The following is a 27,466-nucleotide window of genomic DNA, read 5'->3' on the forward strand; positions in this document are numbered from 1 at the left end:
TCAGACGCCAGGAATGGGAGTAAATAAGATTTTAAATGCTTACTGCATAAATACAAATACCAAATTAGAATTTTAAGGCAAGCGGCCACAATCACGGCTGAAGGCCTTACAAGACAAGAATGGCAATAAATTAAGAATTGTTTAAGAACTGGCTGCAATTTACAACTTACAGGTATTAAAATGTTAAGGTAAGTCGCCACAAACACAGCAGAAGGCGTCAGACGCTAGGAATGGCACTAAATGTTTTTAAGGCTTAGTGCTAAAATACACATACCAAATTAGAATTTTAAGGCAAATAACCACAATCACGGCTGAAGGTCTTACACGCCAGGAACAGAAATAATATAAAAATTTTGAAACCTGCTGTAAAACAGCAAATGCAATAGCAAAAGTTAATTAGAAAAACAAGCAACTCATCCAGACGGTGCTCCAGGAATCGACCTCTGAAAAGGTCCAGCAACCAAAACTTTCGCGAGTGATGGGATAGGCAGCTAAGAGTTGCTTTCAGTTCAGATGGTAACTCAGACTAGTGGCAATCTATCGAATGAAAATGATGATCTTGCTGAAGCTACCTGACGTCCGATAAACCAAATGCAACAGTGGAACAATAGGCCAAAGCTGGAATCGGCGGTCGGCACTAAGTCCAGAATACTGTGTTTGGAATGCCCGGAACGAGAAAGGAATCATTACCACCAGAGTAGAAGATTCACGAACCGGCCTACAATCAAGAAAGCTGTCAAAACTACACACTAGAGTCATGCATGACCGAGTAAGCGAGCACAAAATACGAGATGGGGCGAGCACACCCTAACTGGATAGGCTGCCCGCACTAGTTCTAGTGACCGAGCATAGAAGCCGTGACCGAATACGTAGCACGTAACTTCAAACACATTACACGTGTCATTATCCGTGTGAGACTGCAGCCAGTACGGGCTTCTCATTTGTGGTGTCTCTCTCTCATGCAGTGCGAGGAAGCCATTGCAGTAAGACGTAAGATTGAAACCAATGTTTATACGTTGAAGAGACGGGAAGGTCTAAAAAGCCAAGTATGGAGCACATTTTTGTTGGTTGTTGACGAAAACAGTGCGTCTGCTGGGTACGTATCGTGCATAAACTGCTCCACATTATTGTGTTTCCAATCGGGAACCACTCATTTAAAGAAACACAGTTGCAAGAAACCTCACAAAGATACAGCTCCTTCATGGATACAGGCAGTAATAAAAAACAGTATTACAGCAAAGTGTGTTGCAATGTGTGCGAAAGATACGAGACCTTTTAATGCTGTTTGCGGTGAAGGTTTCAGAGAACTAGGCCAAGCATTAATACATGTAGGTGCACATTATGGAGAAGTTAACGTGGCAGATGTCATGCCACATCCCTCTACTATAAGCAGACATGTCAAAGAACAAGCTGATGTAATACGAAACAGCATAATGCCTTCTGTTATTGCAGAAGTTATTAATAAAACATGTGCTGCGACAGTTGATATGTGGACTGATTCGCATAATCAGGTGCACTATTTGACACTTACAACACATTACATTAACACAGATTGGTCTCTAGTGATCAATGTTTTATTTACAACAAAATTCCCAGACGTTAGGAAGACGGGAGTAAATATTATAAATGAAAGTACTCTATGAATTTAGCTGTGTTACGCACCCGCTCTTGGAAACGTTACTTTTGTATTAAAAGAGAGAGGGAGGCAGATATAAATACACTGTGTGTGTGTGTGTGTGTGTGTGTGTGTGTGTGTGTGTGAGAGAGAGAGAGAGAGAGAGAGAGAGAGATGCTTTGGATTTGTACAGTAGAGTGCAGCGAGCCGGGGCGAGGCGAGGTGAGACGTCAGCGGTGACCGGTCATGCTCGGTTATCCGCGTGTCCGGAATCCGGACAGCGGACATGGGGCGAGTACGTGACCGAGCCGAGTCGTGTGGGGCCGGACACGAGCGGCTCGGTCCCCCCGTCAACAGGCGAGCAGTGACCGGTCAAACATTGAGCGTTGCACCACTCTACTACACACCTTACCGGACAGCGGCGGCAAGGCGAGGAAATGTACACTGCCGTTACATACACTATCCCCCATGGCAGGTAACTGGGCTGGCTAAGCGGCCACCAGGCAAGAAAAATTTCCGCTGGTTGAACTTAACAAATTGTAACAAGTGAACGCAGTAAATACACTCCTGGAAATTGAAATAAGAACACCGTGAATTCATTGTCCCAGGAAGGGGAAACTTTATTGACACATTCCTGGGGTCAGATACATCACATGATCACACTGACAGAACCACAGGCACATAGACACAGGCAACAGAGCATGCACAATGTCGGCACTAGTACAGTGTATATCCACCTTTCGCAGCAATGCAGGCTGCTATCTCCCATGGAGACGATCGTAGAGATGCTGGATGTAGTCCTGTGGAACGGCTTGCCATGCCATTTCCACCTGGCGCCTCAGTTGGACCAGCGTTCGTGCTGGACGTGCAGACCGCGTGAGACGACGCTTCATCCAGTCCCAAACATCCTCAATGGGGGACAGATCCGGAGATCTTGCTGGCCAGGGTAGTTGACTTACACCTTCTAGAGCACGTTGGGTGGCACGGGATACACGCGGACGTGCATTGTTCTGTTGGAACAGCAAGTTCCCTTGCCGGTCTAGGAATGGTAGAACGATGGGTTCGATGACGGTTTGGATGTACCGTGCACTATTCAGTGTCCCCTCGACGATCACCAGTGGTGTACGGCCAGTGTAGGAGATCGCTCCCCACACCATGATGCCAGGTGTTGGCCCTGTGTGCCTCGGTCGTATGCAGTCCTGATTGTGGCGCTCACCTGCACGGCGCCAAACACGCATACGACCATCATTGGCACCAAGGCAGAAGCGACTCTCATCGCTGAAGACGACACGTCTCCATTCGTCCCTCCATTCACGCCTGTCGCGACACCACTGGAGGCGGGCTGCACGATGTTGGGGCGTGAGCGGAAGACGGCCTAACGGTGTGCGGGACCGTAGCCCAGCTTCATGGAGACGGTTGCGAATGGTCCTCGCCGATACCCCAGGAGCAACAGTGTCCCTAATTTGCTGGGAAGTGGCGGTGCGGTCCCCTACGGCACTGCGTAGGATCCTACGGTCTTGGCGTACATCCGTGCGTCGCTGCGGTCCGGTCCAGGTCGACGGGCACGTGCACATTCCGCCGACCACTGGCGACAACATCGATGTACTGTGGAGACCTCACGCCCCACGTGTTGAGCAATTCGGCGGTACGTCCACCCGGCCTCCCGCATGCCCACTATACGCCCTCGCCCAAAGTCCGTCAACTGCACATACGGTTCACGTCCACGCTGTCGCGGCATGCTACCAGTGTTAAAGACTGCGATGGAGCTCCGTATGCCACGGCAAACTGGCTGACACTGACGGCGGCGGTGCACAAATGCTGCGCAGCTAGCGCCATTCGACGGCCAACACCGCGGTTCCTGGTGTGTCCGCTGTGCCATGCGTGTGATCATTGCTTGTACAGCCCTCTCGCAGTGTCCGGAGCAAGTATGGTGGGTCTGACACACCGGTGTCAATGTGTTCTTTTTTCCATTTCCAGGAGTGTAGTAATAAAAAGTCGAGGACAGCTAATCAGATCCGTCTTCCCGAAGCACTCGCTGCTCTTCGTCTCGGCGACACTAAGCAACACGAACCCAAGTCACTGGAGAATCGCGAGATGTCACAGTGGTGGAGGTTTCTCTACTTGGATTGAAATGCAATCATCTTAAAGCTTGCTGGATCCGGTTTACGGCGAGGTCTTGCACCCTCGTGACCACAGCTCTTCCATCCAGCAGTCCATGCGTGCCTCCAGCGGCCCTGGCGTGTTCTCACACTGTGCGTACCTGGCTTCTCCTCAGTCCTCCTACCGAACTCGCACACCCACACGACCTGGAAAACACAACGACGTCGCACCAAAGATAGGGCAATACTTACTACGTATCGAAAACTGTCGCTGCTGCCAGTAGTGGACAGGCAATGCTTGTGAAACCGAGTGGCACCAGTCAACACGAGAAGAAGACAAATAACCGCAACCATGCCAACTAAACAATACTGTCTGGCCTCCAACAGAGGGCGGAAACCTACAAACTGCATCAAGGCGAGTCGCAGCGCGGCTCACGAGCGTCTGACAATAAAACATGTACTGACACATGGAATTAGACCCAATCTTAAATTCCACATAAAAAGTGCAAGTACCAATAATGTGAAGCTCCTAGCCTGCCAAAATAAAACATACAATTGTGAAAAAGTGAGTATAAAAAGTTTATGAATGAAATCACATCTATAAAACGAAATATTTCAGCATGGTAAAAGAATACTGTAACTGTAAGTGCAAGGCAATTAACAAACAGTCACTATTAATTAAACATTGAAAAATCGATAGTTGATAATACATCCAGAGTTGGTTCTCTGTATGACGTTCTTCTTTTCCTGCGGTGGAAGTTGTGGAGGAAGGCCCAGCCTCCTCGTTGCTGGTGGCCAGCACAGACAACCGCACGCCAAACCGCTGGGGCGCTTGAAGCTGCTGAAACTAATAGGTTTCTGAATACATCAAAATAAGCAGCCAGGTTAAACTCATTCTGTTCGTTCAGCAGTAATTACGGTTGCCTTTTCTGTGTACATAAATATCCATCTCCTCGTGTTGGTTCAGCAACTGCCCCTTTGGCGCCCTCTGCTACACTTTCATATTATTCTCTATGTTTCCTGCCGAATGTTTTTCTCTGTCCAAATGTGTATCGAAAGCACTCTTATTTCAGTTATAAGTATGCTCTCTAAAACGAGTCTTGAAATTCTTGCCTGTCAGACTGATATAAAACTTGTCACAGTCTTGTCTGTTACTTCTATAGACAACAGATTCCAAATATTTGTTGCTGTTGTTGCCAGCTTTGTGACGTAGCCCACAACCAGCTGTACATTTCGTTTGAAATCCAATAATTACTTTGAAATGGTGATTAAATCAAGACACTAAGCTGCCGACAGGCATTGATATACATCAACCGTGTCAGTTGAAAATGTGTGCCCTGACCAGGACTCGAACCCAGGATCTCCTACTTACATGGCAGATGCTCTATCCATCTGAGCCACTGAGGCCACAGAGGATAGTGCGACTGTGGGGACTTACCCCTGCACGCTCCCCGTGGGACCCAAGTTCCCAAATCGTTTCAGGCAAATGCCGGGATGCTTCCTTTGAAAGGGCACGGCCGATTTCCTTCCCCATCCTTCCCTAACCCGAGCTTGCGCTCCGTCTCTAATGACCTCGTTGTCGACGGGACGTTAAAACAACACTAACCGCCGGCCGCGGTGGTCTAGCGGTTCTGGCGCTGCAGTCTGGAACCGCGGGACTGCTACGGTCGCAGGTTCGAATCCTGCCTCGGGCCTGAGTGTGTGTGATGTCCTTAGGTTAGTTAGGTTTAAGTAGTTCTAAGTTCTAGGGGACTTATGACCTAAGATGTTGAGTCCCATAGTGCTCAGAGCCAGCCAACACTAACCTAACCCAAGTTCCCAATTTAATGTTCACACTCCACATTCGTAGTGCCCCTGCCCACTACACACATTACTCATGGCAGACAATCTTACTGAGTCCCATAAGAGTTTGGGCAACACATGTGCATCTGCACAGAACAAGAAGGTCAGTGGATAACTATATGAAGATGGTATCTGTTCTTTCGGACATGTCCGAAAGAACAAACGGATACCATCTTCATAATAATTACTTTCGTTTTTCGGAAATCCTGTGTAATTCTGTCTGAAAATGCACCGTTGTACGACATAGCAACAAATTTCTTGGCATTTGGTTCTATTGTCTCCTCCTTTTCACATGTTTTTGTCTTAGTTTATTAGAAAGGTTCATTACACCACAGTTCTTACTTCTGTTTGTCTCAGCTACTTGTCTAATCACATTTAATTCTTACACCTTGTCGTTAAGGATGAGTGGTAGTTTTAGCAATAGCAATAGCATGGCTCTGAAGTACGCCCATTTATGCGTCTTAGGATTTCACATTTACCATTGTGGCAGCAGCCATCGTCTTCCTAAATATACTAATCTTACGCCTTCCATCCTTTTTAGTTTACCTAAGAGTATTGGGGCTATGTTCATATGGGTTCAGTTTGCTAGTGCAGGTTGCCTACATCAGGGGCAGGTATGCACTCAGGTGCAAACCTTTTGTTCTCCTTTGATTGACAGGTACTTAACCTACTGTTATCCTCTGATTCACAGGACCTTAGCCTATTGTTCTGTTAAGTGCTTTCCCATGTCACCCCCATTTCCTTTTGATTAACAGGTACTTAACCTATTGTCTTGTTAAGTGCTTTCCCAAGTCACCCTCATTTCTTTTTGATTGACAGGCACTTAACCTATTGTTCCCCCCACTCCCTCCCCCCTCGCTGCTACATGTACAATTTCAGGTCTGCAGCTCGTGGTCGTGCGGTAGCGTTCTCGCTTCCCGCGCCCTGGTCCCCGGGTTCGATTCCCGGCAGGGTCAGGGACTTTCTCTGCCTCGTGATGACTGGGTGTTGAGTGCTGTCCTTAGGTTAGTTAGGTTTAAGTAGTTCTAAGTTCTAGGGGACTGATGACCATAGAAGTTAAGCCCCATAGTGCTCAGAGCCATTTGAACACTTTCAGGTCTGAGTTATTCGAATAGGCGCCCTCTCACTTCATCAATTTGATAGACTACTTAATTAAATTGATCAATTACTTAACCTCTATGGTGGGAAAGTGCCCCACCCCCTGCCAGGACCATGTGGCGGGAAGTTCAAATTCCATTAGGACAATTCAACCTCTACTAACCTCAGAAAATGGCGGGAAAAAGGGCTTCTCACCTAACCTAAATCATCTGACTGCCAACTCTTCCTAGGAATTGGTGGGAAAAAGCCTCAGTTGATCAATCATTTGGAGGGTATTCGATTGTACTGTATGGAACATTGTTTAAACAATTTAGGCATTGTGTGGAATATTGTTTATTTAAAGAATTTAGGGGATTCAAGGCATTGTATAGATAAATGGAGGAAGAATCTCATAACAGGAAATTTAAGGGTGTATTGTTGATTTATAAAAAAAAATGAAATCAGTTGGTGGGGCTGGATTTCTCATGCTCATCATTCCCTGCTATCTGGAAACATGTAGGTCTTGTAAGAAGTAATTACATGGAGCAAACATGGCGCATAACCTAATGTTTAGCAGTGTACTCTGGGTGTCTTAACCTACTGTTTGGGCCTTTGTCAACAGTTAACCTATTGCTCTGTTAAGTGGTTTTCCATGTCATCCCCATTTCCTTAAAATATTCTACCGCCATTGATAATAATTTAAGTAATTAGTTATGTCCTCCCACCATTTTCTGGTACACTTTTCGAATTTCACATGCTTTTGAACGCCATTTCTGACAGATTCTTCTTTGTCACACACCCCATTAAACTTTTGTACTGCATTTTACATAAACATTATGCAAATTAACCTACTGATCTGCAATTAACCTGCTGTTCTGCTCCATGTCATCCACTCATGCACTTCCTCCCATTAACCACTGTACCACTAACAACAAATTGGAATAAAAAAATTATGCAAATTGATTAAATAGGTATTCTACACATGTATGGGGTAGCTTTTCTTAATTTGCAGCATCCTATTGGTTGGCGAAATCGATGGAATATAGCTTAAACAAAAGATTGCTAATAAAAAACATATCCTGCCACCCGATGCCCGACGCCGCCGCTGACCCCACCATAGCCGCCGCCACTGCGACCCACCGAGAGATATTTTCCGATGCTTTCCAGAATAGCACAGGGTGCATTGTTCCTCGCACAACATGAGGGACACCTCTAACAGTGCTTAACTGCCAAGCGTGACTGATGCAACGCCGCAGAGTGCGCGCGTGTAGCTACAAACCCTCGCAAGCACATCTAACAAGGTTATCAGTTTTATACTGATGTCACATGACTGTCTAAAAATAAGAATCGAGTCGGAAATTGTGTAGTGTCCCAGAAACAGTTAACAATCGTTTTCGTGATGTCTCAGCTTTTATGCACGGAAATTATTGCGCTAACAGAATCTGTTAACGAAAATAGGGCACAATAACATCGAATGCAGTCTTCCTTGAGGACCTAACGTGGTACTCCGTCCATCACGTGTTACCCTTTCTGCTTTCAACACACACAAACTCTCCCTCTGCTATGTAGAGGCTCCTATATCCCAGCACAAAGGATGTGAATAAATCGAGTATTATGCTTGGCTCTTATCGAATTTACCCATCAAATTACTGATGCTACCAGTATCAAAGCACCATCTATCTTTTCTTTCTTTCTGCAGATGAGATTTTCAGTGGTTATTTTACACATATCCCCATATAGCACTGGCAAATAAATATTACAAATTACCATACATATCGTCAAATACGGAACGACTCTTACTCGTTTACACTACTCTTCAACCAAGGACAGGAGCTTGAATATTAGTGCACAACACCCATCTCCATCCCAGCAATATATCACTGCATACCGTTCGATGTATTAAACAATCAAATCGTATCCTGCACCTAATACAATCATCCCTTTTACATCATTCGTACATATACTGCAAGCACGGGCACAAAGGATGTGAATAAATTGAGTATTATGATGGGCTCTTATCGAATTTACCCGTCGAATTACTGATGCTACCGGTATCAAAGCACCATCTGTTTTTTCTTTCTTTCTGCAGACAAGACTTACAGTGGTTATTTTACACTGAATGGATGTACTGAGCAGTCATCTATCTACTTTCGCAATGATACTCGCAAGGTAGAGAAGGGGCGGTTTAGCTATGATACTGAAACTGGGGAAACATGCTGTCACATCATTGGCCGGTGTTGAAGTTACTGTAAAATTTCGAAAATTGTTCGCACTATCAGCTGTGTTGCTTATTATTACAGTATATCGGCGATGTTTTTTCCATCCCATCCGTGCATTGGTGCACTGTTGGTTACCACATAATGATTGACTGACAACGCGTGTTTGAGTTGGGGAATGAGTTTTCTGGATGGGTAACAAATTCTGGGGGTTGCTAGCAGCGAAACAGTGATCGAGTACATGAGTGCAATATGAGGAATCAGTCTAAAGGGAATGCAGAGACATCATCTATTCCATCACATTGACAGTTGAGTTCAAATGTAGAGTTCATCAGTCACTTTCGGACATCAGTTTGGAAACTCTCCACAACGCAGCCAAATTCTTCTAGTTTCCTTATATTGTAACTGTCTTTTATTTGAAATCATCCACTGTGTGTCACATGTTATGGTAGTTGCAGTAACAAAATGATTTACACCATCTGACGTCTAGTTTTCTGTGAGAGGCTGTGGATCAGAGCGACTTAATGTCAGTTTAGGACCTGAGACATACCTCAAAGTCATGGCAGAAAAACAAATGTATGGCGGTGTAGAAAATGTGTTAGAAAACAATGTTTCAAACAATGACACAGGGTCACAGGGTGTGCCTTTGCGAGTTACAGGAAAGTCTGTGGGATACGGTCATCGTCCTACATTACGGGTGATGAAACTTTAAACTGCAATGGATCAAAAGCTGTATATTTAATAGGATCGTCCCGCATAGGGAGCAATAGCAGTTTGACAGGTATATTCGATGACGAAAATGGTTCAAATGGCTCTGAGCGCTATGGGACTTAACTTCTGAGGTTATCAGTCCCTTAGAACTACGTAAACCTAACTAACCTAAGGACATCACACACATCCATGCTCGAGGCAGGAATCGAACCTCGATCGTAGCGGTCGCGCGGTTCTAGACTGTAGCGCCGAGAACCGCTCGGCCACCACGGCCGGCAAATTCGATAACGGATTGGGTGTCGCATTAGGAATGCTAGGAGGAACGCTATTCTGGGAAGCATTGCGACAACTCTCTCTCTCTGCGCTGGTACTACATCGCAGCTATGCGTCACAGCGTGAGCAATGGCGCCTAGGTAAGTTCTATATTGGGTAAAGTTAGTGGAGTTTTTATAGTTCGTAATTTTTTTCTGTTGGATGGTTCAGAATAACGATGATAGCGTGTTGGGCTGGCAGATTTGAATGGACGCAGATCTGCTTCAGTCTGTAGAATCTGTATCTGGTTTGGAGATGTACCACATTGTGCTCGTTTCCATCAAATGGTTAAAACACGGTCCTGTTGCACTAAGTCAGGTCGTTCTGTTTCTACATAGGTTGCAGGTGGTGAATATGTCTTTCTCCGTATTCTACTCAGTTCCGACTTAAATTGGAACGATCACATGCGCTAAGCTGTAGAAATGGGAGCAGTTGCAAGATGCATAGGGGGTGACTAAAACCATGTTGGAATTTTACTGTAGCAAATATATTCGAGATATGAGAGTGCCAGAAATATGATTCAGTTGTGGGCGTTGGAAAGACCTGATTCCAAATAATGAACATCATTTCTAGCAGATAGTGTAACACTAGAGATCTGAAAAGCTAGTGTACATTTTCTTATGACCTCAATGAGCACAACATCTACTACTATTGTTTGTGTTCGTTCTCAATCAGTCATTGCCTATAATTCAGTGGATACACTGCAGAACCTTTGATATGCTATCAAGTCAGAATACATTACATGTACTACAGAAATATCTAGCTGGGGCGATGTGAGGGAGTCGCAAATACCGCTTACATACCACGTCCCTTAGCTGAATCACTTTCAAAATTCAGTGATTTTATAATGAGGTTGCATCGTGGCCTACGTGTAACTGGAGTGCTGGTTTGACAATATACATTGCAGCAATCATCGTCTCGGCATTTGTCCGGACAGAAAAACTACCTCATTCAGAGGTAACGTCGTACCTCGATTTATAAAGCCAGTGTAGCTTTTAAAATGGATACTTGTGTGCACCTGTAGAACCATGACCGCTTGTGGCAGTACCATACAGTAGTTGTTGGGATCGAGTTTTTTTAACATCTGGCCAATTACATCTCTCTTTCTAGGACATGGTGCTAACACTCGCAAGAAATCTTATGAGACATGTCCACCCATGGTTGATTTTCTATCAGTATTATTTCTTATCGCCAGCGATCGGTTATTGACGAAGTATTACACTTGGTAGTAGGGAGTGCATGATATGTTCCCATTTGAGAGTCAGGCTTAAAAGTATGTGTTTGTGTTCCGACATGTGTAAAGGAAGTGACTATGTCCAGGCATAAGGAAGGTATGGATTTGACGTGGAGTAATGTGATAGCATGGGAAGAGTGTGTCGATTCATACAAATGGTACTGATACTTTTATTTCCAGAGCCACATCTGTCAACGGAGTGTATTTCTGATACTTCGCTCATTGACGAATGTTGTTCAACTGAGACTGCGATCGTAACATTTAATCGTAAGTACAGGGATAAAATATATATGTGACCTGTTTCTTAGGATAAACATTCTACCTGTATGTGCTCGGCCTGCCGCGCCGGTGACCTGTGTGGAGGTGATTCACGTTTCCCGTTAGCAATAGGAGCTGTCAGACTGGAGAGGCCTGTTTGAGTGTAGTAATGTAGATGAATTAACCGTTTTGTCCTCTAGACGACCAAATAGCGAACTAATACGTACTATGTGTTTGATAGCTTCTGTGATTGCGTGGAAATTTGAGAAGATTGAACATGGAGGTTTGTTTGCAATGGATTGTTATTCCCGCCCATCTAATTTGTTCGGTTGACTGCTTCTGCACATTTCACTCCTTTACTTAGTTGAGAGAAGATTGATTGTGGTGTGTGCATCTAGCATGTGGAAGACACGTTTGCCGATTCTCTAGACTTGATAAACACTTTAGTTGACCTTGTAAATTATGGGGATGATTTGGAGTCAACTAGATCACTGACAGCGGCATTCAAGAGTGGAAATATCAGTTTCCTCTATTTGTTTCGAGTTGCCGAGTAAATGTCTTCGTGGTTATCACAAGTTTCTAGTTAGTCAGTGGTTTACAGCACGCCCCACATAGATAAAGTTTCAGGTTTGTAGACAACTAATTTCCAGTCTATATCTTGGGAATTATGTTGCTCTAGCGATCGGTAGGATGCTGCCTTATGCTTCATATCGAGAAGTACCGAGAAAATGATGTAATAAAAAACGCAAACCATGCGAAAAAATACATGTGTTCTTGTAATCCCCGAGTCTGGAGACTTGTGTAGAAAAGTGAGCAAGCAAGGAAGCAGGTACGGAGCAGAAACAGTAACATTTTTGTTCTGAGGGGAAAGGATCCCGAATTTGTAGAACAGTTCTGAGAGCGACTTTGGTCTGCTGTGGGTGCTCTGGTCGCGTGTTGGGGGTGGATGACTCGTGATCGTCGGCTGTGGGAAAATATTTAGTGCTGAGAGGAGTATATAAACGGTACTGTCTGTATAGTATATGTACAAATGATGTAAAAGGGATGATTTTAGTTGGCACAGGATACGGATTGTATGTTTACTACATCGACGTGTACGCAGTGATATATTGCTGGGATGGAGATCGGTTTTGTGCACTAATATTCAAGCTCCTGTCCTTGGTCAGAGAGCAGTGTAAACGAGTAAGAGTCTTTCCGTATTTGACGATATGTATGACAATTTATAAGATTTATTTGTCAGTGCAATATGGGGATATGTGTAAAATAACCACTCTAAGTCTCGTCTGCAGAAAGAAAGAAAAGACAGATGGTGCTTTGATACCCGTAGCATCAGTAATTCGATGGGAAAATTCGATAAGAGCCACGCATAATATTTGATTCATTCACATCCTTTGTGCTGGGATATAGGAGCCTCTACATAGCAGAGGGAGAGTTTGTGTGTGTTGAAAGCAGAAAGGGTGACACGTGATGGGCGGAGTACCATGTTAGGTCCGCGAGGAAGACTGCATTCGACGTTATTCTGCACTATTTTCGTAAACAGGTTCTGTTAGCGCAAGAATTTCCGTGCATAAAATCTGAGACATCACGAAAACGATTGTTAACTGTTTCTGGGACACTACACAATTTCCGCGATGTCGACTCGATTCTTATTTTTACACAGTCATGTGACATCAGTATAAAACTGATAACCTTGTTAGATGCGCTTGCGAGGGTTTGTAGCTACACGCGCGCACTTTGCGGCGTTGCATCAGTCTCGCTTGGCAGTTAAGCACTATTAGAGGTGTCTCTTATGACTTGCTAGGAACAATGCACCCTGCGCTATTCTGGAAATTATCGGAACATATCTCTCGGTGCTTGACTGTACCACAGCTATGCGTCATCACGTATGGACCAGTGTGAGTCCACCTTGGAGTTCTGTGACGTTAGTATAACACTCGAAGAATTCTAACTGTATACCTGAAAAGAGACCCAACTTTCACCTATGGCATTGGAGAGTGATGGCTCGCACTGGCTTGCGTCCGGCGGTGGGTCGCAGTGGCGGCGGCGGCTATGGTGGGGTCAGCAGCGGCGTCGGGCATCGGGTGGCAGGATATGTTTTTTATTAGCAATCTTTTGTTTAAGCTATATTCCATCGATTTCACCGACCAATAGGATGCTGCAAATTAAGAAAAACTACCCCATACATGTGAAGAATGCAATTTATTGTCAGTGGTACAGTAGTTAATCGGAGAGGCGCGTAAGTGGGTGACATGGATCAGAACAGCAGGTTAAGTGCAGAACAGTAGGTTAATTTGCATAATTTTTATGTAAGATGCAGTACAAAAGTTTAATGGGGTGTGCGGCAAAGAAGAATGAGTCAGAAATGGCGTTCAAAAGCATGTGAAATTCGAAAAGTGTTCCAGAAAATGGTGGGAGGACATAACTAATTACTTTAATTATTATCAATGGCGGTAGAATATTTTAAGGAAATGGGGGTGACATGGAAAACCGCTTAACAGAACAATAGGTTAAGTGCCAATAAAGGCCCAAACATTCCTAGGAAGAGGCGGTGGTCAGATGATTTAGGTTAGTGCATGTGCCTTTTTTCCCACCATTTTCTTAGGTTAGTAGAGGTTGCATTGTCCTGATGGAATTTGAATTTCCTGCCAGGGGGCATGGTGCTTTCCCACTAGAGAGCATAATTAATTGATCAATTTAATTAAACAGTCAATGTGGCCAATCTACCTGCCATTTTCTTAGGTTCATCCTGATGGAATTTGAACTTCCCACCAGGGAGTGTGGCAGGGGGGTTTAGCACTTTCCCACCTGAGAGGTTAACTAATTGATCAATTTAATTAAGTAGTCAATCAAATTGATAAGAGTGAGAGGGGGCCTATTCCAATAACTCAGACCTGAAAGTGTACCTGTAGCAGTGAGGGGGGAGGGGTTCAGGGGTGGGGGAGGGGGTGTGGAGGAATAGTTTATGTGATTGTCAATCAAAAGGAAATGGGGGTGACATGGAAAAGCTCTTAACAGAATAATAGGTTAAGTGAAACTTCCTGGAGGATTAAAACTGTGTGCCGTACCGAGACTCGAACTCAGGACCTTTGCCTTTCATGGGAAAGTGCTCTACCAACTGAGCTACCCAAGCACGACTCACGCCCCGCCCTCACAGCTTTACTTCTGCCAGTATGTCTCCCACCTTCCAAACTTTACAGAAGCTCTCCTGCAGGAGAGGAGCGTAATGTGGCCCCTTAGGGGTATGGCAGCAAGAGAGGGGAAGAAAACCAATGTGCACTCTGTGTGCTTACCGGGAGGAGTCATTCCAGATGTGGAAAGGGTCCTACCGGATGCCATGAAGGGTACAAGGTGCACCCATCTGCAGGTGGTCGCTCATGTCGGGACCAATGATGTGTGTCGCTATGGATCGGAGGAAATCCTCTCTGGCTTCCGGCGGCTATCTGATTTGGTGAAGACTGCCAGTCTCGCTAGCGGGATGAAAGCAGAGCTCACCATCTGCAGCATCGTCGACAGGACTGACTGCGGACCTTTGGTACAGAGCCGAGTGGAGGGTCTGAATCAGAGACTGAGACGGTTCTGTGACCGTGTGGGCTGCAGATTCCTCGACTTGCGACATAGGGTGATGGGGTTTCGGGTTCTGCTGGATAGGTCAGGAGTCCACTACACACAGCAGGCGGCTACACGGGTAGCAGGGGTTGTGTGGCGTTTTTTTTAGGTTATATGGCCTCGGGCAAGTACAGAAAGGGCAACAGCCTGAAAAGGTGCCAGCCAAAGTCAGGACATGCGGGGGCCAAGCAGCAATCGGTATTGTAATTGTAAACTGTCGTAGCTGCATTGGTAAAGTACCGGAACTTCAAGCGCTGATAGAAAGCACCGAAACTGAAATCGTTATAGGTACGGAAAGCTGGCTGAAGCCAGAGATAAATTCTGCCGAAATTTTTACAAAGGCGCAGACGGTGTTTAGAAAGGATAGATTGCATGCAACCGGATGTGGTGTGTTTGTCGCTGTTAGTAGTAGTTTATCCTGTAGTGAAATAGAAGTGGATAGTTCTAGTGAATTGTTATGGGTGGAGGCTATACTCAACAACCGAGCTAGGTTAATAATTGGCTCCTTTTACCGACCTCCCGCCTCAGCAGCATTAGTGGCAGAACAACTGAGAGAAAATCTGGAATACATTTCACATAAATTTCCTCAGCATGTTATAGTCTTAGGCAGAGATTTCAATTTACCAGATATAGACTGGGACACTCAGATGTTTAGGATGAACGGTAGGGACAGAGCATCGACTGACATTATACTGAGTGCACTATCCGAAAATTACCTCGAGGAATTAAACAGAGAGCCGGTCGGATTGGCCGAGCGGTTCTAGGCGCTGCAGTCTGGAGCCGCGCGACCGCTACGGTCGCAGGTTCGAATCCTGCCTCGGGCATGGATGTGTGTGATGTCCTCAGGTTAGTTAGGTTTAAGTAGTTCTAAGTTCTAGGGGACTGATGACCTCAGCAGTTAAGTCCCATAGTGCTCAGAGCCATTTCAACCATTTCATTAAACAGAGAACCGACTCGTGGAGATAACATCTTGGACCTACTGATAACAAACAGACGCGAACTCTTCGACTCTGTAAGCGCAGAACAGGCAATCAGTGATCATAAGGCCGTTGCAGCATCCCTGAATATGGAAGTAAATAGGAATATAAAAAAGAGAGGAAGGTTTATCTGTTTAGCAAGAGCAATAGAATGCAGATTTCAGACTACCTAACAGATCAAAACGAAAATTTCTGTTCCGACACTGACATTGTTGAGTGTTTACGGAAAAAGTTCAAGGCAATCGTAAAATGCGTTTTAGACAGGTACGTGCCGAGTAAAACTGTGAGGGACAGGAAAAACCCACCGTGGTTCAACAACAATGTTAGGAAACTACTGCGAAAGCAAAGAGAGCTCCACTGCAAGTTTAAACGCAGCCAAAACCTCTCAGACAAACAGAAGCTAAACGGTGTCAAAGGTGGCGCAAGGAGGGCTATGCGTGAAGCGTTCAGTGAATTCGAAAGTAAAATTCTATGTACCGACTTGACAGAAAATCCTAGAAAGTTCTGGTCTTACGTTAAATCAGTAAGTGGCTCGAAACAGCATATCCAGACACTCCGGGATGATGATGGCATTGAAACAGAGGATGACACGCGTAAAGCTGAAATACTAAACACCTTTTCCCAAAGCCGTTTCACAGAAGAAGACCGCACTGCATTCCATCTCTAAATCCTCGCACAAATGAAATAATGGCTGACATCGAAATAAGTGTCCAAGGAATAGAAAAGCGACTAAATCACTCAACAGAGGAAAGTCCACTCGACTTGATGGGATACCATTTCGATTCTACACAGAGTAGCGAAAGAACTTGCCCCCCATCTAACAGCCGTGTACCGCAAGTCTCCAGAGGAACGGAAGGTTCCAAATGATTGGAAAAGAGCACAGGTAGTTCCAGTTTTCAAGAAGGGTCGTCGAGCAGATGCGAAAAACTATAGGCCTATTTCTCTGACATCGATCTGTTGTAGAATTTTAGAACATGTTTTTTGCTCGCGTATCATGTCATTTTTGGAAACCCAGAATCTACTCTTTAGGAATCAACATGGATTCCGGAAACAGCGATCGTGTGAGACCCAACTCGCTTTATTTGTTCATGAGACCCAGAAAATATTAGATACAGGTTCCCAGGTAGATGCCATTTTCCTTGACTTCCGGAAGGCGTTCGATACAGTTTCGCACTGTCGCCTGATAAACAAAGTAAGAGCCTACGGAATATCAGACCAGCTGCGTGGCTGGATCGAAGAGTTTTTAGCAAACAGAACACAGCATTTTGTTCTCAATGGAGAGACTTCTACAGACGTTAAAGTAACCTCTGGCGTGCCACAGGGGAGTGTTTTGGGACCATTGCTTTTCACAATATATATAAATGACCTAGTAGATAGTGTCGGAAGTTCTATGCGGCTTTTCGCGGATGATGCTGTAGTATACAGAGAAGTTGCAGCATTAGAAAATTGCAGCGAAGTGCAGGAAGATCTGCAGCGGATAGGCACTTGGTGCAGGAAGTGGCAACTGTCCCTTAACATAGACAAATGTAATGTATTGCGAATACATAGAAAGAAGGATCCTTTATTGTATGATTATATGATGGCGGAACAAACACTGGTAGCAGTTACTTCTGTAAAATACTCTCCTGGAAATGGAAAAAAGAACACATTGACACTGGTGTGTCAGACCCACCATACTTGCTCCGGACACTGCGAGAGGGCTGTACAAGCAATGATCACACGCACGGCACAGCGGACACACCAGGAACCGCGGTGTTGGCCGTCGAATGGCGCTACCTGCGCAGCATTTGTGCACCGCCGCCGTCAGTGTCAGCCAGTTTGCCGTGGCATACGGAGCTCCATCGCAGTCTTTAACACTGGTAGCATGCCGCGACAGCGTGGACGTGAACCGTATGTGCATTTGACGGACTTTGAGCGAGGGCGTATAGTGGGCATGCGGGAGGCCGGGTGGACGTACCGCCGAATTGCTCAACACGTGGGGCGTGAGGTCTCCACAGTACATCGATGTTGTCGCCAGTGGTCGGCGGAAGGTGCACGTGCCCGTCGACCTGGGACCGGACCGCAGCGACGCACGGATGCACGCCAAGACCGTAGGATCCTACGCAGTGCCGTAGGGGACCGCACCGCCACTTCCCAGCAAATTAGGGACACTGTTGCTCCTGGGGTATCGGCGAGGACCATTCGCAACCGTCTCCATGAAGCTGGGCTACGGTCCCGCACACCGTTAGGCCGTCTTCCGCTCACGCCCCAACATCGTGCAGCCCGCCTCCAGTGGTGTCGCGACAGGCGTGAATGGAGGGACGAATGGAGACGTGTCGTCTTCAGCGATGAGAGTCGCTTCTGCCTTGGTGCCAATGATGGTCGTATGCGTGTTTGGCGCCGTGCAGGTGAGCGCCACAGTCCGGACTGCATACGACCGAGGCACACAGGGCCAACACCCGGCATCACGGTGTGGGGAGCGATCTCCTACACTGGCCGTACACCACTGGTGATCGTCGAGGGGACACTGAATAGTGCACGGTACATCCAAACCGTCATCAAACCCATCGTTCTACCATTCCTAGACCGGCAAGGGAACTTGCTGTTCCAACAGGACAATGCACGTCCGCATGTATCCCGTGCCACCCAACGTGCTCTAGAAGGTGTAAGTCAACTGCCCTGGCCAGCAAGATCTCCGGATCTGTCCCCCATTGAGCATGTTTGGGACTGGATGAAGCGTCGTCTCACGCGGTCTGCACGTCCAGCACGAACGCTGGTCCAACTGAGGCGCCAGGTGGAAATGGCATGGCAAGCCGTTCCACAGGACTACATCCAGCATCTCTACGATCGTCTCCATGGGAGAATAGCAGCCTGCATTGCTGCGAAAGGTGGATATACACTGTACTAGTGCCGACATTGTGCATGCTCTGTTGCCTGTGTCTATGTGCCTGTGGTTCTGTCAGTGTGATCATGTGATGTATCTGACCCCAGGAATGTGTCAATAAAGTTTCCCCTTCCTGGGACAATGAATTCACGGTGTTCTTATTTCAATTTCCAGGAGTGTATCTGGGAGTATGCGTGCGGAACGATTTGAAGTGAAATGATCATATAAAATTAATTGTTGGTAAGACAGGTACCAGGTTGAGATTCATTGGGAGAGTCCTTAGAAAATGTAGTCCATCAACAAAGGAGGTGGCTTACAAAACACTCGTTCGACCTATACTTGAGTATTGCTCATCAGTGTGGGATCCGTACCAGATCGGGTTGACGGAGGAGATAGAGAAGCTCCAAAGAGTAGTAGTAGTAGTAGTACTAGAGGTTTTTTTGGGCGCACGACAGCAAGGTCTTCAGCACCCGTTGAAACACGTATGTAACGCAGCAGCGATGGCGAGGCATTGTAGCATCTGTGACCAGAGAGTATGCGCTTGACCGCGCGAGTGTTGCGAGCGGTTCTCAGTCTGTTAGTAGTAGTCGTGGCGAGTCAGTCAGTCAGTCGTTGCGAGTCTGTCAGTTCAGTCGTTGCGAGTCTGTAGCTCTGTCTAGTTGAGAGCAGTACGCTAATTGTCGTCATGCAGAGCGGTCGGTCAGTAGTAACAGCCCAGTGCGGTTGTATGATGTAGGCGGTCGGCAACACTGGTCAAGATGGTGAATAAGGTATACCATTAATTAATATAATCATTAGATAATGTAAAAATTTATTTATTGTAATTATTCTCCAACAAGTTCCCCAATAATAATTTTTATTTCAAAAGCATTTTTTCAAAAATTTAATTTTTTATTGAACTAAAGATTTCGTTGCACTTCCCATTTCACTCCACTTCTTTAAAAGAAAATTTTTAGTAAAATCACAAAAAAAGAGAATATTATTATTTGCAATGCAGTTCCTCCAAGCGGTGCGCAACAACAAGAGCAGATATGTGACATCCATTTATTCTGAGGTAAGACTGTAATTCTGATTGTTTTACACAGGGCCAAAGACCGATATTTCGGTTTTATTGAATTTTCTTGTCACTGAATGGACTTTAATTTTTTGAAGGATTTATATTTGAGTCAGATTGCGAATTTCACATTTTTGTTGCCATTGTCAGTACATTTCATTGTGGGCAGGTTACGCATAGAGCCATGTCCATCAGCATTTCTAATTAGTATCGTCCTTTTTCTTTAAAAATTTTGTGGGGAGGTTACACTTGGCTCCCATTTCTATATAATATTGTCATTTCATTTCTATTAAATTGCGGTGGGGAGGTTACACTTGGCGACACCCAGTCCAGGATCGTATTTCGTTGAGAGTCTTTTGAGCAACAGTCAGACATCTGCTCTTGTTTGCTTAGATATAATTAGGATTTAGCGCAACGCTTTTAATAATATTGTGACTTTCTCTCTACAGGTCAACGGCAATTTGTTGCTTTGTTGTATTTGTGTGCTGCTTTTGCATTGTGCTTATTTATTTTTCTGAAAAATTGTGACTATTGTAAAAATGCCGCGAAAGACTGTGAATAGTGTATCGCGAGGTATTTTGAATGAAATTACCGACTCAAACAGCGTGACCGATAGTAATTATGACACGCAGTGTGATGATGACAATCCTGCGTTCACTAACAATCAGTGCAATACAACCATTAATGATGACTTTCACCTTAATGATGAACAAACGAACTCAATTGTCTCGTCTGTTAACTTGACGACAATTGATGACGCAGAACGCTCTATTGTAATGAGCGCTGCAGAGCTTAACACACCCGATTTGGAAAACCCAAATAACGAACAGACAAATATGTCTACTGAATATGAACAGATCACACAAATTAGGGCGGATTTATCTAATTCCGAAACAATGACTGATAGTGTACATCCGACTGACAAACCTTTTTGTCAATCGCAGAATAACCAAATGGTTACGGAAAATGAGACAATTCCAGATCCAGTATTCATTAGCACAGAGAACAGAAATGCTAATTTTCTATCGGATCCAATTATGGCATTTTTGCTACACAATTTTAAACGACTTAGTGAACAGAACGAACAATTGAATAAAAAAATAGACAGCACTTCAAAACGGTCGGATGAAAAACTTGACAATAATGACGAAAATCTCAAACAACTTAGTGAACAGGTAAGACAACAGAATAAAAAATTAGACGACAATTCCAGACAGCTCAGTGAACAAATTAGAGCCGTTGCCGCGCAGTGTCATGACACTAAGGAACAGTTGCGCGCGGAAATTGAGGCGTGTTCACAAAAAAATAGCGAAGAAATTAAATCTGTTGCGCAAGAATTAAGAGAAATGCAAACAGTCGCAACAGAAACACTCAGAGACGAAATTAGCGGAGTCGCTAAACAATGCTCTGAAAAAGCTGCACAATTACGGGACGAGTTTAGAGCAATGACGGTAGAACTTTCGCGCACTATGGACGCAAAGATAGACGCGAAATTTGAACAGCAGAACACTCAGATTAACGAGCGCTTTAATCAGCACATACAGAACAGTGATACGCGTTTCCGCAGATTTATTCAGGATCAAAACAAAGTAAAACGACAAGTCATGGAAACAATCACTGCACAAAGACAAGAGGACAAACGTAAAATATTCGCGAAAGCGAAGACGTATGTAGACAATAATATTACTACAGTGTCCGACAAAATTAATACCATAGAACAATTGAACGCGGAATTGCGGGATGAAATTTCTGACCTTAAATCAAAAACAGATACACACACAGTAAATATTCAAACAGTGACAGATAGATTCGAACAATTAGATCTAACACAGGATTGTGATGTTATCAAAGGTGATGTTAAAAAACTGAGCGAAACTACGCGCAAGTTGCAAAAACAGATTAATGCGTCTGATTCTAAAACCGATGATCAGGTTAAAATACTGACTGAAAAATGTGATGAATTGGCCAGTCGTATTGATGTTATAGAAAATACTAATGACAATAAATCAGACGATACTGCACCGGTTTCTTTTATCCAAACACCTGAATTTCAAAATTTACAGCAGACAATTAATGAAATCGATTCATCTAATAACACGTTGCGTAGGAAGTTATCGAGTTTACAACAAGATGTAACAGAGATGAAAACTATTTCAGTCACCAATACGTCACAGAATCCACCACTTTGCGAACATTTATCTGACTCGCGCAGCGTGTATAATGTGAGCAATTTACAGCAACTACGCGACGTAAAATCCGAAAAGCCACGCGACTTAAAATCTGAAAAGCTACGTAACTTGAAGTACGAAACGACACAGACGAACAGATTCACACACAAACCTGAACGTGTTATCAAATTCAATGACGAGAAGGTTGATTATAAGCAATTAGCATTTGTAAGAAAAGGTAAGGAATTTAATAATGGCAGAACACAGATACACGATTTGCACTGTATACGACAATTTATCTTTGTACATTCACCGCTATTACCTGTAATGCAGAAACTAGCTTTGAACCTGATGCAACAATTTGCTATTGTATTTTCATCAGCATTACGTATTATGCAGAAACTGGAATTAGCAAGAATTCAACGATTTGCTTATGGAATTTTACCGCTATTGCTTGCAACGCAAAAGCTAAAATTTATTTGCAGTGCGTAATAGACCTCAGGGGATTCATTACGCTTTAATGAATATGTGCCGTAGCGAGCATAGGGCCCCGAGCTGTAGTAGTGCTGTTTCATCTTTAGTTTTCTGCACTACTGCCTTCTCTTCTACTATCCTTTATATCTATCAAAACTGCTCTTTAACTATTGCTCTACGTAGTATTAAGAATATGTAATGAAAACCGGATATGACAAATCTTTTACCGAATGTGACAATTTTCAGTAGGCACTCCCGTAATGACAACTACCGCAGTAATTTTAATAACAGATAAAATCGTAATCATCAGTATGTACAAAATTTTCGGCAGTCGCAACCACATTTTGGTAACAATAGACGTTTTCCACCACAATAGCATGAAAGTCAACCGCTTAGCATACCTAACCAACAATGCAGTCTACAAGGTCAACCAAACTTTAATGTTTCGCCGCGTGCACGTATAGTCCCAGTCCCAACAAATAGTAACGCATGGCAGCAAAGAAATAACTACGTACAGACAACACACTATTTCAACTCGCATCGCAATGCGCCGTATAGAAATTACTATCATGACAGACGTAAAAAAAAAACGATGAGCACAATTTTCAGCGTAGATTTAATAACAGTCGATCTTTTCAGCAGTAAGAACATCAGCAACAACACATTATCATGAATGATCCAGACAATAGGTGTCATCGATAGCGTAATACGTCAGTAAGAAATAACAGAGCAGTTCAAATAGTCGAAATGCCACAGCATCCTCCCGTAAATAACAGGACGTACGATAGATTTTAACCAGATACAGCACAGATTGCATATTACAGTAACGCAAACATTACTTTTGACACGCAGAATTTTGTTCACGAGAATGTTATTTGAAACATGCTTTGTTGAATCCTCCACTCTTATCGCACCCAGATCTTACCAGAAATTTTTCCATTGCCACCGACAGTTCTAACACCGCTTTAGGCGTACACATTTTCCAGGAAATTGAAGAAGATGGCTCTACAGTAATTAAAAACATCGCATTTGCAAGTCGCATTTTGTCACCTGCTGAACGAAATTACTCCGTTACAGAACTTGAAACATTATGTGTTGTATGGGCTTTTATGAGATTTAGGCACTTTCTTTATGGCAGACATACCACAGTTTACACAGATCACAGAGCGATACAATTTTTACTTTCAGCCAAATTCACTCACGATAGATTAAGTAGATGGAAACTATATTTACAAGAATTTAATTTTACGATTGTTCACATTCCCGGTACACAAAATGTTATAGCAGACGCACTATCGCGTTCTCTCGGCAACAATCTGCAAGACGTAGCAACCAACTTCTGTAAAACAAATTTCAGCGTTATGTACATTCAACAAGTTGCATTTGAAAATTTCATTTGATCGTCATTACAGGACATAGCACAAGAACAAAACAAAGACAATGTCTGGAAAGAAATTAAACACCTTTGGCTAGATAAGAATAATGTTACGATTAGAAACCATTACACTGTACGCAATGACATTCTGTTTCGCCGCTCTCATCCTGACAGCAACAATTGGTTATTATGCATTCCTGACGAACTGGTTAACAAATTAATTTGGTACACTCATTTAAGCTACGCACATTACGGAACACGAAAATGTTTTCTTATACTGAGACAGAACTGTTATTTTACTAACATGGAAAAACGTATACGACGAGTTTTAGCGTCTTGTAAAATTTGCCAGAAAGCTAAATCAGATACCACTTCACATATTCCTCCTTTATATCCCATTATACCTGTTAAATTAAGACACATGGCCGCAGTAGATATTTTTGGTCCGATTCCCAGAACTAACAGAGGTTTTTGCTACATATTTGTCGCTGTTGAGCTCACTTCAAAATTAGTTACTTTCACTCCGTTACGCAAAGCTACTGCTAAAACTGTTTCGAAAGCATTTGTAAAACATTTTCTATCTCATGTAGGGCATGTAATGAAAGTAATTTCTGACAATGGATCTCAATTTCGTAGTAGCGTATGGACACGCATGTTACGAGCTAGAAACATTTCTCCGATTTATATATCCAAGTACCATGCTTCTTCGAACCCCTGTGAAAGATTAATGAAAGAAATTGGTAAGCTGTGCCGAATATACTGCCACAAAAGACATATTGATTGGGATACACACATACTCTCATTCCAAGATGTAATTAATTCCATTCCAAATGAATCCACTATGCTATCTCCGTCTGTTGTACTAAAAAACGTTGAACCACCAAACAAAATTAAAGAATTAGTAAAATTCCCCAAAAGTCGTCGCCTACGACACCACGAAATAATTGACATTGCGCTGAACAACATCAAAGGTGCCGCAGAGCGCCGGAGAAGACAGCAAAAACAGGTTTGTACACGCCACGTCTTTCACGTTGGACAGAAGATACTAGTACGTACACACTATTTATCCAGCAAATTAAAAGGTAAGTGCAGTAAATTTGAACTTCTATACGCAGGTCCATATCGGATTCGCAGCATCCCTCACCCCAATGTTGTACACGTCGAAACTTTGAGAACCAGAAAATCGAAAGGCAATCACCATATATCAAACATTAAACCGTTTATTGAGTGAAACCACTGTATGATTCAACACACTATGATGCCATTTACTAATGCAATTATTTCACGTGACTAATTACTGATGATTATCGTATTTTTTCTTGGCAAGTGCCCGGCAAGGTAAGGTTAGCAGGTCGCTTTTCTTGTCGTTACACATCAGACCGTGCACATTTTCCACTTTTTTTTGTGTATATGATTGTACTCCAGTTTTGTTTGTATGTATTGTGAAATAGTTAAGATATAACACACACCAGTCGACTTTGACATTTTTTTTGCCTTATGACATCTCAACATCGTGACTGTTTCACATTTTTTTTTTTTGCTGCTGCATTGTATTATTCTGTGTACATTTTTGCATCTGAACACTGTCAACGTCTTTAACATATTACGTTTTCTGTCATGTTATGCTGTATGGTTAATTGTGTCACCATAAACCAGTCATTATTTAGTGGGTATATGCTTTAAATGCAGGACATTAATCTTTGTTCATCAATTTCAGAAAGGAATGATGATTCTAAGAAATAAATTTAACATAAATGGGAATTTCACCTACGGAATAAACGAAAGGAGATGCAATAACTTTATGAGGAAGAGTAAATGGATCAGGATTAACAAGCATTAACAAGACTATACTATACTCATCACAGAATAGCAGTCTTAACTAATTTTTTCTTTCAGAATACAAGGTGATTGATGCAGGCTGTCAGACTGAACTACACATCTTAGTTTTAGTGATGAAATATGCTAGTGATAAGGAATAGTTGTGTAATAAGTAATGCAGTGATTTTTTGCAGATGATAATGAATACTGATGAATAATGATGAAGGATATGATGTTATGAATAATGAAGTTTTTCTTTACAGGTGATGATAATAGTGAAGTTGTGATGATATGGATAATGAAGTTTTTTTCTTTACAGATGAGGATAATGTTGAAGTTATGTATTTATGTTATGTAGTAATTAAGTATTTGTTGCAGTTTACTTTGACAGCAGGTGTAATATTGCATAGTAGGATGACGGAAAGTTTTGGAAAGGACAGCTATGAAACACATTTTATACACATTTCGCTACCTGTTAATTCGAAGTTCACTACTTTTCAGCATAGTGTGCGTTTCTTCTTTCAGGTCAATAATCCATTTTGTAATTTTTCCAGGAGAAGTTTTTCATGATACTTACTAAACCTGTTACTTATTATACCTGTTCTAGTACTTGCATTTTTATATTTTTACCCATTTGTGTCTATCGTTTATAAATGTAATCACATATACTGCCTTGTTACATAATCTTGCTACAGCTGACTCATGACGAATGACGTTACCTATCCTCATTTGCAGCAATAGGTCAAAAGCGAAAAGTATTATGCCTCAGCAATTAATTATCGATCCCAACGCAATGCATTGCTAACAAAAAACATGTATTACCAGTCCCACATAATGTCACTAGTTTATGATAATTCTGAATAATACTGATCAACTCTGAATAGCATGTCACTTGATTAATGACCTCTTAATGAGACTATATTCAAAATGATGCTTTGTCACTAGCTAATAACTGCCACTGTTTATTGTAATGATACCACTTATAATGCCTGTGATTATTAATGATTTGACTGTAATTAACTGATTTTTAATAATGACTTCGTAATAACCTGAATAATACTGAATGATGATTCTATTCAATACTTGCTGGCCACTGAGTGCCAATAATTGTCACTTGAAGAATTGTGATTAATTATGCCATTGTTTAGCTCTTGTTTCCAATGTTGATACTTTGTAACCAGAAAAGAATGTGACTGTTTAATAATGCTTTGTAATTAATTAAGGCTAATAATTCTTACTATATTGAAATGACAAATGATTAATTAATTAACTGTAATTAGACAAATGATCGATTAATTAACTGTAATTAGACAAATGATTAATTAACGACAAATGATTAATTAACTGTAATTAGACAAATGATTAATTAACTGTAATTAGACAAATGATTAATTAACGACAAATGATTAATTAACTGTAATTAGGCAAAGGCTAATGATTATTGGAATGACAAGTGATTAATTAACTGTAATTAGGAGAAGGTTAATGATTCTTAATTATACTCTGTAACTGAAAAGAATGCGATTATTTCATAATGCTTTGTAACCAGGAAAAGAAGGCTACTGATTCTATGTACAACAATTAATGAACATTTTTCTGTAATACTACATACTTGGTACAGAAATGTTCAATAACTGGGCTATGAATGCCACAAACTACTAATTAAGTCTGTAATTGTCAATATTATGTGACATAATGTGCTTATCCTCATAAGCTAACTACCCTGAATTACTGCAATGTCCATTTATCCTGTTTATCCCAGTGATC

The sequence above is a fragment of the Schistocerca americana genome, unplaced genomic scaffold, assembly GCF_021461395.2.
Source record: "Schistocerca americana isolate TAMUIC-IGC-003095 unplaced genomic scaffold, iqSchAmer2.1 HiC_scaffold_73, whole genome shotgun sequence".
Taxonomy (NCBI): domain Eukaryota; kingdom Metazoa; phylum Arthropoda; class Insecta; order Orthoptera; family Acrididae; genus Schistocerca; species Schistocerca americana.